Below are 13,055 nucleotides of genomic sequence, written 5' to 3' on the forward strand. Positions count from 1 at the left end.
AACCTCTCTGAGATGAAGAGGTTGGCACAGCAGAGGAACTCGTGGCGGCCCGCATCAAACCAGTTACAAGAGTGTCTAAAAAAACGAAAGTGAACATGTTACGAGAAAATAAAAGCCACGGGCGAAAGTTGATGTTTCCTAAAATCAATTTTGTAAATTGGGAGAACCTACGTCGGAGGAGGACACTGTAACCTTCTTCCATCTTATACATCGTGTACAGAATGACATTCAGGTAAGGCATACACACAATAAATTTTTTCTCTATACATTCGTGTATGGAATACAGTACGAGGTGGCTCTTACTATTCCAGTGTATATATGTATATCTACCCAGCTCTGACCTTGAATGCATCTTCCTGTACCTCAATGAATGAGTACCAGCAACGGAAGTGAACAAAACAGATTAGTTCACACCATGTGCACTAGTTTGATCCTACTCAGTCGAAGAGTGAATCACGCTGTTTGTCAGCACTGCTAACATCTAACTGTTGGGCGCTCCGAAATTTCATGACGTTTGCGGAGTTTAAATCCCGCCTGGTCGTTCATATTTAAAGCTCCCGTCGTCTGCTTTAATGTCGACTCAGGCTGATTATCAGGCCGACACCGAGTCACGAGACGTAACGCATTCTAACATGGAATTTAAATCGGGTCAATCTCTCTGGCCCTCAACGGAGTGGAATGCCACAGTTACGTCACGTGAAACATCGTGAGCGGGAAAAGTTGTTCGTTATATGACTGTCTGACGCAACACATCCCATTCTCTGTCAGTATCAGACATTCAATTGTCCACAACTATCAGTCATGTCGATCATGCCGACGGGTTTTGCGCTCTCGTCCCTCACCAATCGTCCTAGGTTTTTGTTTTTCTATTGATTGATTTTTGTCGTTACTGATTGTTGAGAATATATCTAAAGTTAATGGCATTCGTTGTAGTGGTTTTCCGCCAAGTAGCCTCCAGAGGCGTCGCCAAAGTAGTGTGATGTCATACGACCTTGAACGCATCTTCTTGTGGGTGTTACAGATCTCGCTAGATTCTGTGGCACGATTTGTAGAAATATATATGTATACATGTATTGTCATTGTTTCATTCCTTACATCTTTTGGGTTCGGGCGGGCAGCTAAACACTGTAATGGTCTTGACAGTTCTGCATGCATTTTACCGTTAAAATAGCGTGCGGACAAAAATTACTCTCACACATTACTTGAGACAGTGACGCCGGTGAGTGATCTTAGGTTGCTACGTAATGTTCTTGTACGAGGGACATTGTCAGTCACTGAACTGTTTTTACGATTTAATTGTGCTGTGATGGTTTCCGCATTGTTGTTATGCTGAGGTAAGCAGAAATTTGAAATGTTAAAAAACATGTCATTAGCGAGGATACAGAGTTCGTATAAAAGCTGAGGTTGTGCACGGAGGAGATCTCCAGATTAGGGTCTCCTGGGTTCGAAAAAGCATTTTTATACAAAATGTGGAATTGCATACCTACTGTATATATTAAATTTCAGTTTCTTTCAAGATCAGGGTTTCTATTCGGTAGCAAGTGCTTCCAACAAAAATACGGCTGTTACGTTCATGTAAATGCGATAGCGGCGCTCTTTCCAGAACAATTCTACATTTTCTTTTACGTAATGCAAACACCATACTCCGTAAAACTTATTGATGAAGTAGATGAAGAATCATAATATATTAAATACTCGGTCGAAATGAATGAAAGTGCGGGAGCCATGTGCCAAAATGCTGGAGATACCCTCATATGGCGAGAGGCTGGAACACGTAATGCGACAGGAAAACTGTCGAGCGTTGGTGCACGTTGCAAAGGATGCATTGCCGTCCGTGGTTATCACACACACTATGAAGAACCATGCCCCGCATTTTGTGATGTCCAGGGGACCATTATGAATCGCGGTACCCTGAATGTAATCATTGTCTTTGAATAAAGGAGTCATTTCTGTTCATCTCATTGCGTATTTCTTACCTTCCGTACGATACTGTAGCAGTTCTTTCCATGTATCGTCCTACTTTCGTTCTTAAGTTCTGCACTTTATTGTACAAGCATGAGCAGTAGTTCTCCAATAGAATTTTCGTACGATGTACATAACACATACTCGTCGTCGTCGTCGCGAAACCAGTAAGCACGTTTAATGTAGAAGACAAATATTCTTCGGATTTTGCAACATATGTCTACAGTGCACCCAGATAAGAAAAATATTTAGCATCTTAAACGCCCGCGAGATCTAGCGTATGAGTGTTTGTGTGTGTGTGTGTGTGGGGGGGGGGGGGGGGGGGAGGTGACTGGGACGAAGGGGCAGGAAGTATCTTTTAGATTATATTTCAATTAAAAAAAAAAACGAGATGCAAAGAAGATGTCCTACACTTTTTTGTATTCTAGACTTTGGAGAATATAAAAAGAACATTATGCCCACAATGCCATACGCTCATTTCCATCTCTAGGACGCTCTCCTCATGCTGCCATTCTCTCGGGGTATGTGAGAACCACCATTTGAGCTTTGGAAGGAACAACCATTGTGAATTTTAATTTTCGACTTAATTCTAAGACTAAATCCCAAGTTGTATTAACCCTTTCCACCCTGGTTCGCGGGGTAGTGTGGATTCAGTTTTAAATTTTTTTGTGGCTCATCTATATCAATTTCCTGTGTAACACCGGACAGCAACGATTTTGAGAGTTCGCACCTTCAGTTTGGCAGTTGTTTTGTTCAGTATTCTGACCACCAGAGCGCAACAGATCATTTCAAACTTCAACGAAAAGACAAAGCCATTGGTCACCGAGATAAATAAAATATATTCTTCTGTATTTCCTTATTTCCAGGCAATTCCTGCATTATTTTAGGCTGAGAATGTTTCTTTTAACTTATGTAAGGTGTCCAAACACATGCATGAAGTGCCTTTTGGATATTATACATTTTTTATTTTTATTTTGAGTAGCACAATCGTGCTAGCGACTTTTTGAATGAACTATAACCATGAGAAATTTTCAGTATTTTTTACGTAATTACAGTGGTCATATAGTATACAAACTGATACCTATCAGATAAAAATCTAAAAAAAATTCTCTTAGGTAGGAAAGGGTTAAGATTGATGGTTCCTAAAGTCCTAGAATTTACCATTCAGCACAGTGAAGGTCGACGTGACTATGGTAACGATTCGTCCACTGTGTGAACCAACTACGAAAATCGTCCTGCCACGAGATGTCTCCAGCGTGGATCGACGTTTAATTATTTCAGGACAATATCAATGGAGTTCCTTCTATGAGTTCGGAGCCAATTTCTGTTGCTATCTTTGTCCGTCGTGACAGGGAAATGGTCAGATCTTGTACCGGCAGCGAGTGACTTGACATCAGCGCATTTTATCGTAACCAGACTGTTGGTACCGAATGCATGGAGCACTGAAGAGTTGACCCGTCAGTGTATCTAGAGTGTGTCGTTGTGTTATCTCCATCTGCGACAACTATTTGACCACAGGGGTCGTTACTATCGTGGTTTTAGCGGTGAATAGAAACCTTTTGATAACATTGATTTCGTGAAGTGTTTAAGACCCACAAAAATCTCTGAATACATTACTGAGGCCGCACAATAATTTTCACTTTGGTTTCTCACAAACAGGAGAATAAAAATTAGAAGCAAAACTCTCCAAAAGAATTAGATAAGGCTGCGGACTACAGCAACTCTTTAACATTCAGACTGAGGATGCAACCCAAAAATTCAAAATAAAAAATCGAAAAGGGGTCCAAATTAATGGAACGGAGTATAAGGCTCCATGTTTTGTAGGTGGCATTTCATAGAAAATGAAAAGTACCTTTGAACTACCTGCTAACTGAAAGGTACAAAATGAAAATAAAATAATAAAATCTGTAGACGGAAAAGTAGAGGCACCAGTTTTGTTGGGAGGAGGAAATCTGACCGCCGTAAAAGATATGCTGTCTAGAATGCCTTATTGGCTCAGATGGATAGAGTGAGCTATTAGAGCAAGGATAGCGCACGTCAAAGCATCGTTCACGAAAAACAGACGGTTTTAATGAAGTCTTCACTGGCATACTTTCAAATTTTAGTACCCATCTTGAGCACAGCAATGTACTGCTGAAAGCTAGAACCTTCAGAACCCTCCATACTCTGCTAAAAATAAAATTAAGGACTTCGAGATGCTGTGCTGGTGACGCATGCTAAGAACATGTTGAGAAAGTGGTGTTGGCGATTCACGTGTTTCAATGAAAAAGTGCAAGAATTGCAATGGAAACAAACAAGTTAAGGCAGATGATTCAGGATAGATAAAGTATATTAATAAGATATGTGGTCAGACATTGATCATGGTGCACGAGTCCGATGGAAGGAAAAATGGAGGCAAAGAGAGGGAGAGGACGGACAAAGTTTTGCAGACCCCACGAAAAAGGGACTTAGTGGAGAAAAGTAATTGATATGGAAACGAATACGATGATAAAGAGAGGATGAAGTATGCTATGTGAGAACTTTAAGGTTGGCGAGATGAAGACAAAGAAAAAAAAATAGGCATAATGATGAAAAGCACTTGTCAGCAGAATGCAGAACTGGTGAGTCGCCAATACCATCCACTACTTAGGATAGAGAAGGGTTTCCCAGACTATGTTCCGCGGAATACGGCTGTTCGCCCTAAGTGAATAAGTTCTCCGCCGAACACTATGTTTCGACAGTAATAAATATATTTTAAAAACATTTACTATGCTTTCTGTGTTACTGGTTATCATTTAAAATTAAAATAATCACTGAATAAAAGAAGTTTTCTCATTTTTAAAAATTTGTTAACGTTCGAAATAACGTGTTGCATCAGAGTACTAGGACTCTACAAGCGTTCCGTCGAAGTACATTTCATTTAAGTATTGTGAAGGTAAGAGAATTCAAGGCTCGTACGGAAGCACACAGTCAGTCGTTTGTCCCTAGTTCATTTTGCACTCGATCGCGTGCACAGGTTTGTTTGGCTGTAGCACCTCGCAGATCATGGTTCAAATGGCTCTGAGCACTATGGGACTTAACATCTGACGTCATCAGTCCCATAGAACTTAGAACTACTTAAACCTAACTAACCGAAGTACATCACACACATCCATGCCCGAGGGAGGATTCGAACCTGCGACCGTAGCGGTCATGCGGTTCCAGACTGTAGCGCCTAGAACCGCTGGGCCACACCGGCCGGCTCGCAGAACATGGACTCACAACCCACCTTCGCTAGCAAGGAGCATGGCGGTTCTTGATCGATTATTGAACTAAGGACATCTGCGATGCTATCACGCGAAATCTGTGCGTCTCGAATGTAGAAGCGACAGCTGTAGGCGACGGTTCAGAGGTCATGGCTCAGAATGACGTCGCAGCTCTCTCGTTGTTTTGTGGAGTTCTTACCACGACGGGCGGAAGACGGTGCTAGTTTATGCTATTAGGTAAGTATGTGAACTGCTTGTGGGCATTTTCCATGAGTCTCCAGGAGCTGCGTACTGTTGGAGTACTGTCACCGGGAACCCAAGATACCGAAACTTCGTAAGTAACTAATCGAAATATTGTGCACGGAAGTGGTAAAGTTAACTCCGCTTGAAAACGAGCACGTGATCAAATTATATCCAGTCAACTAACGGCGCAACAGTCCCGAAAGCAAAAAGAATTTGTTATTTATAAGCTGAATCGATGACTTGTGACAAGCGCCAACTGATTAAGGCGAGGCGACTCGCTGGCGCGTAGACAATTTGGCTCGGACAGCTCTCTTTGTGGCGGCACGGTTAAGGTAACGGCACTTGGGCCTGGCGTCTCGTTTAGCATTGGCAGCTGTCAGGGCGGCAGCCAGACCGGCCGGCCACGTGACGCCTACCTGGTGCCTGGCAGACACGTGGCGCCCGCCCAAGGCCGACCGCCTGCCGCGGAAAGCAGCTCTCTGCCCTCGCGAGCGGCGCGGCGCGGCTGCAGACTTTCGCTTTCCGCGCCCGCGCGCCGATCCGGCTGTGACGTAACGGCATCGGCTGCACACGGATGACCCAGTTGGGTGGCCCAGTAGCTCACGCACCGGCGTGCAGCCCCGCAAGTGGCGACGGGCGTAACAGATACCTGGCGCCTACACTGGAAGCGGAGGTGGGGTAGGCGCTTCCGCCAGAGCAGTCGACCGCCGCAGCTGGCCCGTAACGGCAAGAAAATACGGGCAAGCTACACCGTTGGCAACCTTTTGTGTCAACTTCATGGGGAACATGGACATACGGAGTTTATGCCAAATAGCAACGCATTTTACTTGGAACGTTCTAATATTATAGACACTGTAATTTTTGTCTCTTTTACTTAAACGAATACAAATTAGAGGTTTCCCGTTTGTGTCTGCCTGTGTGTGTGTGTGTGTGTGTGTGTGTGTGTGTGTGCGAGCGCGCGCGCCTGTGTGTTTAGTGTTATTGGCGCTGAACGGCGAGATTTCAATGCCGTTACAAATATTTTTTTTTAAAAAAGCGAATGTGGACGAATTGGCTGCAATATGACACTCACTCGCTCACTCACTCACTCACTCCCACCTCACTAGTGTTGACCTACAGCCGGACTTTGTGGCCGAGCGGTTCTAGGCGCTTCAGTCCGGAACCACGCTGCTGCTACGGTCGCAGGTTCGAATCCTGCGTCCGGCATGGATGTGTGTGATGTCTTTAGGTTAGTTAGGTTTAAGTAGTTGTAAGTCTAGTGGACTGATGACCTCAGATGTTAAATCCCATAGTTCTCAGAACCATTTGAACCATTTTTTGTTGACCCAAACAGCCACTACCTCATACGCCGCAAAACAACGGAGAAAGGGTGAAAGGTCCTATACCTGGGATTAAAGCGTAAGCAAAACGACAGAGCAGTTAAATAGCGGCACAGGGAAATGTGAATCGCTGAACACATACAAAAAAGAATGTGTGGGCCACTCACACAGTCAACACATTAAAAAATCTCCCTAAAATTTTAGAAAACAGGTTCGACGTATCATAAAACTCTAGAACTCTCACCATTTTAACAGGAACGTCACTTCAAATACAGGGCAGATCTTTCGGCAAATCTGATGCTGCTCTCAGGCCTGAAAATAGAAAGCAGTCTAATAAAATATGGAGCAGTTATCTCCATGCCATAAGCACCACACATTGGAGGGTCCTCTCGCCGGAGCAAAAAGCCATGCGTCATAGGGCTGTGGCCTACGCGGAAACGAGTAAGGAGGACCTCACCCCGCCTGCGTGACTGGAAGGAGATACGACGGCCGCGTTTTGAGTTTCACTAGACGCAACTTATTGTCTGACACTTCTTACCACTCTTTCTCCCATCGACGCATGACTCTGTACCTGCACACTGAACGAACGGAAGATTCGACACGCCTCTTTGGCTGGTACATTCAGCATTTCGTTCCCCGCAATAACCTTGTGCCCTGGCACTCGGCAGAGAGACAACTCCTTCCCTAGCATTTGGAGTCGGAGCAGAGCGTCCTGGATATTCTGTGCTACTTTATTTGCTGGGTACAAACGTTTGTAGTTAGTGAAGGCAACAGACAAGGAGGTTAACATTGGCAACATGTCTTATCTGCTCCAATGCCGTCAAGATCGCACCTAATTCCGTGTTGAATACTGTAAACTCGTGAAGCAATCTTAATTCGAGGGCACGATCAGGCAAAACAATAAACCGACCAATGGAATCCCCCCATCCGTAGACACAGCTACAGGGATGTGCTGCTGAGTTAAAATCTCATAAAATAATTGAATTTTCTCATGCTAAGAAATTAGGATACTGTATTAAAAACACAGAGATGTGCGCGAAGCCACATCTGCTGCACTATATCTAAAATTAGTCTGGGCCTCTGCAATAACAAAGGTGACAGGCGGTTAAAAGCTTGCATTTGGGGTTCCGCATTTAGGGTTGAGTTAGACCCACACTCATTCCAGTTCACATTTCGCGAGCATCCCAAACGACGTTGTTGCCCGTGGTTGGTAAAGAGGCGTTCCATAGCTGGACGAGCGACGGTATGGTATGCTGGGGAAATGGGAGTATCGAAGAACTTACACGCTTGATGCACCACGAAGTGTTGCCACCGGATGGTAAATGGCGTTTCACCAGCCTCAGCGGAGACTGGGTATAGCGTCCTGTAAGCGCCTGTGGCCAGCCTGATCCCCTCGTACTGTACGGCGCCAATGATCTTCAGGTAAGCAGGCCTCGCTGACCGCACGCTCTACACCCATACCACAATCGCCATCGCACATGTATTCCCCGCCAATGTCTCCATTTTCGCCATCGTTCTGGTGGCTGCCCCTATTGCGTAGCAAACCATTTTTGTGGGGTACCCGGCGCTACTGCTGGACAGCTGCATGAGGTACGTCATTGGTGGTGAACTTCTTACCCCGAATGGCCTCTTTCATTGCGCAGAATAGGGCACAGTCGCTAGGCGCCAGATACGTCCAATACGGAAGGTGTGGCGGCGCAGTAAACCCTAGTTGCACACGGTGGCAATGGTCAGGTGCCTGGCATCTGGCAGCGCACTGTCGTTTCGGAGCAGAAACCCTCGGTCCGCCTTTCCGTGGCGGCGTTGTTGGATATATTGGCGGAGTTGATGCAGTGGACTGTAGTACCGACCACTGTTGAGGGTCGTATTGAGAGAGAGAGCCAGTCCACCAGCAGCGGTATCCCTTACTCATCTCGACGCAGTCACTACCCGTCTCAGTTGTGACTTCATGGGGCGAGGGCTCACACTGTGCTTCCACTCCACAGCCTGCCGTTTCTTTGCTGGAGTCTTGTGTAGGGAATCCATGACTCGTCGACGGGACCAAGCACTCAAAGAACTCTGCCGCATCTGTACTGTTGCACCAACTGTCGGCATATCTCCACAAGCCTCTGTTTCTGCGCAATGGCGAGGGAATGGGGCACCCATGTACACACATCTTCATCTTCAAACCCTCATGAATGACGGTGTGGAGCGCCCCCTATGATACAGCTGTTGCCTTCTCCAGTTTATCAAACGTGATTTATCTGTGCCCCATTATCACGACATGGACACGCTGGATATTGTTTGGTCTGCGAGGCGCCAGGGGATTTAGGGTTTTTCAGCGCATTCCCGGCCAGCTCTGAACTCTGACATTCAAAGGAACAAGAATCTGCGACTTGGTGCTGTTTCCCCCACATACGGCTACCAAACTCTTGCGGATGTATGAAGCAGTCACTCTTTCTTTTCAAAGAAACCACAATGTTCACCGATGCCCCTCCTTGTAAGGATCCATTGTAATATATTGATTATTCCTTGCTACTGTAGTGTTATCTTGAAGCTTTGAGAAAGGAGGACAGACGTTCCAAGTCTCGGAAGCAGAGACGATGCTGTGAGCAGACGAAACTAGGAGAGATGTTACATGAAGAAAATCGTAAGGGGAGAGCCTTGCGAAAATGCAGACGCGGTCCCATGGCGTTAGTTACTCTTCAAGGAATTAACATGTAACTTCATATGTCGTCTAGACGCTGTAGTAGGTTGTCACCGTAGAACTTTGTAACCAACAGGCACGTACTAGTGTATAAAGCCAGCTTGATACCAGCCCTGAGAACAGCAACGTAAGTAGACTCATAAGGGTTAGAAAGAGAGCGAAAACGCCAAAAACTGTTGACCTAGCAGTCCCTACTCCGCCGAGCCCGAGGGGCGGGGCTAAATGACGTATACTAATAATGTTGCAAGCCTTACTTGGCAGAGCAGTTACGTTTAGCTTTCAGCTGAACAATGTTGATACCAAAAACGGACTTACTTAGTGCAACTGCATTAACATCCCCGCCTTAGCAGCAGTAGAGGGGACCTAACTAAACCGTGATTGGCAGGCACCTGCAGGAGACCTACGGGATTGGCTGGGTGGCTGTTAAGTGGGTAAAACAGTGCCCCGCGCGACTCTTTAAAACCCCTAGATTCCGCATTTTGGCAGATTTCTCGGTCAGACGATCTGGGCGCCGAATCCGCGTCCGTCGATTCCAGCCTCGGTCCAGCTCTACTTAAGTCTGCTCTCTCTCTCTCTCTCTCTCTCTCTCTCTCTCTCTCTCTCTCTCTCTCTCTCTCTCTCTCTGAGTGCCTCAGTGAACAGTGTCACATTCAGTATGTTTTGTTTTGCATTTACGTTGTTGCCTTAGGATGCTCCTAGTGTTTGCTACTGTGGTTGGCATCCACTCCTGGAACTTCTGCACTGCCTTCTGTTGTAACAGTGTTATTCATGCTTTTTCTAACCCTGGAAATAGCTTCCGGTGTATTAGTTAGTCCCGTCTGGAATAAACATCTATTTCAAAACCCTGTTTGTCCAAGAGTCTCCACAACGAGTTCCCTACCGAGTCTCACCACCTGCATTTCTAGTAAATGCCTGTACCAGAGTTGGCTCAGATAGAAGAAAACAATCAAATGCCTTCATTGTAAATTGTCCTTCTGCCTTCTGCTCTGTACCGCTCGGGACCGCAGACTGACCAGCAACCCCTTTTTCCCCTCTCCCACCTATGTCAGGACAGGACACAATGTTGTCTTATCGATGTCCACCAGTGTACTCGCAAGCCGGAACAAGTGCTGCTGCAATCAGGTGGCGATAGGCAGTACTATAGTCTATCTTCATGCATACATCTATCCGAATTTCAAACTGATACTTTTCAGGAGTTTCAGGGTGTGTGCCAATCAATACTGAAAGAATTAAATACGCTATCGAACGCTTATTGTCAGTCGACAAAACCTGTGACAATTGCCTTCATTTTTCTTTCTTAAGTCTTGGGTCCATTATCGAGCGCAACGTCAGAACTGGCTCTCAGGTGCCTTAAGCTTTCCTAAAACAAACCTTATCGTCAACCAACAAAATCAATTCTCTTTTCCACTCTCCTGAATATTCTTGTCAGAAACTTGAATGTACGAGCTGTTAAACTGTATTTTGATGCTTCCCGCGTTTGTTGGTCTGAGATCGGAAATTTGTGGATGGCATTCTTCCGAAAGTCAGGTGGAATGTCCCCAGCCTCATACATTCTGCACACTAAACTGGAACTAATCCTATTCCCTCTTCCCTTTCAGCAGACAAGTCCTCACTCTCGCAGAGGCCCTTCAGCGTACATTTTCCTCTTACGAGTATTTACTATCTCCTCTGCGTTTAACAGTGGAATTCCTTCCTCACTCCTAATGTTAAGATTATTTTGAATTTCTTACAGGCTGAGTCCTTCCTGTGATCTTTCGCTTTATCATTTTTTTTCCAGCAGGATTTTCAGTTAATCCTTCCTATACTTCTTACTGATTTCATTCAAGATCTGTGACAGCTCATGTTATTGAGCCTGCCAGATGGAATAGTTGTAACCAGCTAACAAATATGCGACTCTGGAATTTAATTCTTGTGTTATTTGTTAATTGGAGAGCGGAGATGGAAAACATTCTCAGTGCCATCATTAAAAAAAACGCGTTTTGACTGCTACTACACACTCAGTTCTCTGTTATATGTCCCCAGACACGATCTAAGCGCCAAACCACGGAGAAAGTCTTTCAGACATGCGTTAGTAAATGGCGCGTGGTCTTCCTGCCAAGCTTTGTTTCCCTCTGAGTTCCAAAATTTAAGAGAGATGGGACGCCATTTTTGTTGGTGCAGTTCTACTACATACAAAACTAATGCAATATTTCAGCACTTTTATTATCACAAATAAAATGTAGTGCGTCAGTATTAATGACATTTGGGACAAAAGCTTTCTTCCTGCCATTTTGAGACAGTGCTCTGTACAAAATATAAGTTATTTTTGCAAAGAATAATACAGGAACCATCCACTGTTAATATTGATATGTATTTACGAAAATAGCGCTGTTAGCGGTTTCAAACAGACAGGTTCACCGTCCGCTGTTCAGTTTATATATAGATGATGTTGTTTACATTAGCTGTTGAAAAAGAAAGCCCACGTTCTGTTCCTCAACTGACGGGATGAATATACACAGGGTGGTCGGAAACAGTCTGAAAAGTTCTTAAGGGTAGGAAAGGATAGGCAGTGCTGAGAAATAATTGTTAAGAAAAAAATGTTATACTTTGCGCCGTTTCCTACTCAATTAGCTTTGAAATTAGCCTATCAGGCCATTGCGAGTGCTAATTCAAGGGGTCCGCCAGAGACGGTGTCGCAAAACGCGTTCTTCGTTTGATTTCCTAAAATCTAACAACAGTACGATATAAAAATTGGACATAGTACGGTAGTAAGGCTGAGCAGACTCGTGCACTATCATCTACGCTACGAGAACCATTGACACTAATAATATATGGCACGCGCAACGGCCCAATTGCCTAATTTCAATGTTAATAACCTCAGAAACGTTGCAACGTACACAATTTTGCTTTAACTACCATTTCTCGGCACAGCCTACACTGCAACACCTTTACAAACTTTTCAAACTGTTTCTGACCATCCTGTATATAGATTATTAGCTAACAAACATTGTTTTTAACGTATACTAATTTTTCGGAGCTGTCGTGACCAAAACACAGGCATGAGCTCTTTTGCTCGAATTCTTGTAGCTGTTAAAGAATTTTCATATGGCTTAAATAACGTACACTCGTCGTCACAAAAATAGTTCTACACAGACAGAAACACCCGAAGAGGCTCAGATAAATTCCGCTGCATCACACATACCAGTGATTCAATTTTCATGCCCGATCACGCATATTTCTGTACAGAGGAATGGCTTGTGTGCTTCTAATTGCGACACCTGTAGCTGCGCCAAATGCGTCACTACAAAGCGTGCGTTTTGCCTCGGAAAACGTGTTGGAAAGCCGTCGTTACGGCTTTCGTGACGCTCATTGTCAGTGATCATTCTGCCGTATTGTGGATCAAAGCGCCCACTGAAATTACGATCGCCGGCTGCTGGTGACAACTGGATAGAGGGAGGGAGGCACGTACATTCGACATGCTTGCTGTGGACAAAGGCTACAAGCCGCTAGTAGACGGGACTGACGGATTAACCGTTAAACATGAACAGCTCAACTGCTACGAGTGCCGCTATTCAGTGGATAAAGATGCCCTCTGTCAGCAGTACCGCTACCACACCGAGAGCTAAATACGTGACGCCCTCT

General features: G+C 44.9%; 1 protein-coding gene across 1 annotated transcript in view; it reads right to left on the minus strand.

The window, feature by feature from the left end:
- The window catches only part of LOC126336955 (Y+L amino acid transporter 2), a 306,927-nt gene that overhangs the window by 147,433 nt on the left and 146,439 nt on the right, over positions 1 to 13,055 (minus strand). The gene's annotated exons all lie outside the window — the stretch shown is intronic.

This window comes from Schistocerca gregaria, chromosome 2 (genome assembly GCF_023897955.1).
Source record: "Schistocerca gregaria isolate iqSchGreg1 chromosome 2, iqSchGreg1.2, whole genome shotgun sequence".
Classification (NCBI taxonomy): domain Eukaryota; kingdom Metazoa; phylum Arthropoda; class Insecta; order Orthoptera; family Acrididae; genus Schistocerca; species Schistocerca gregaria.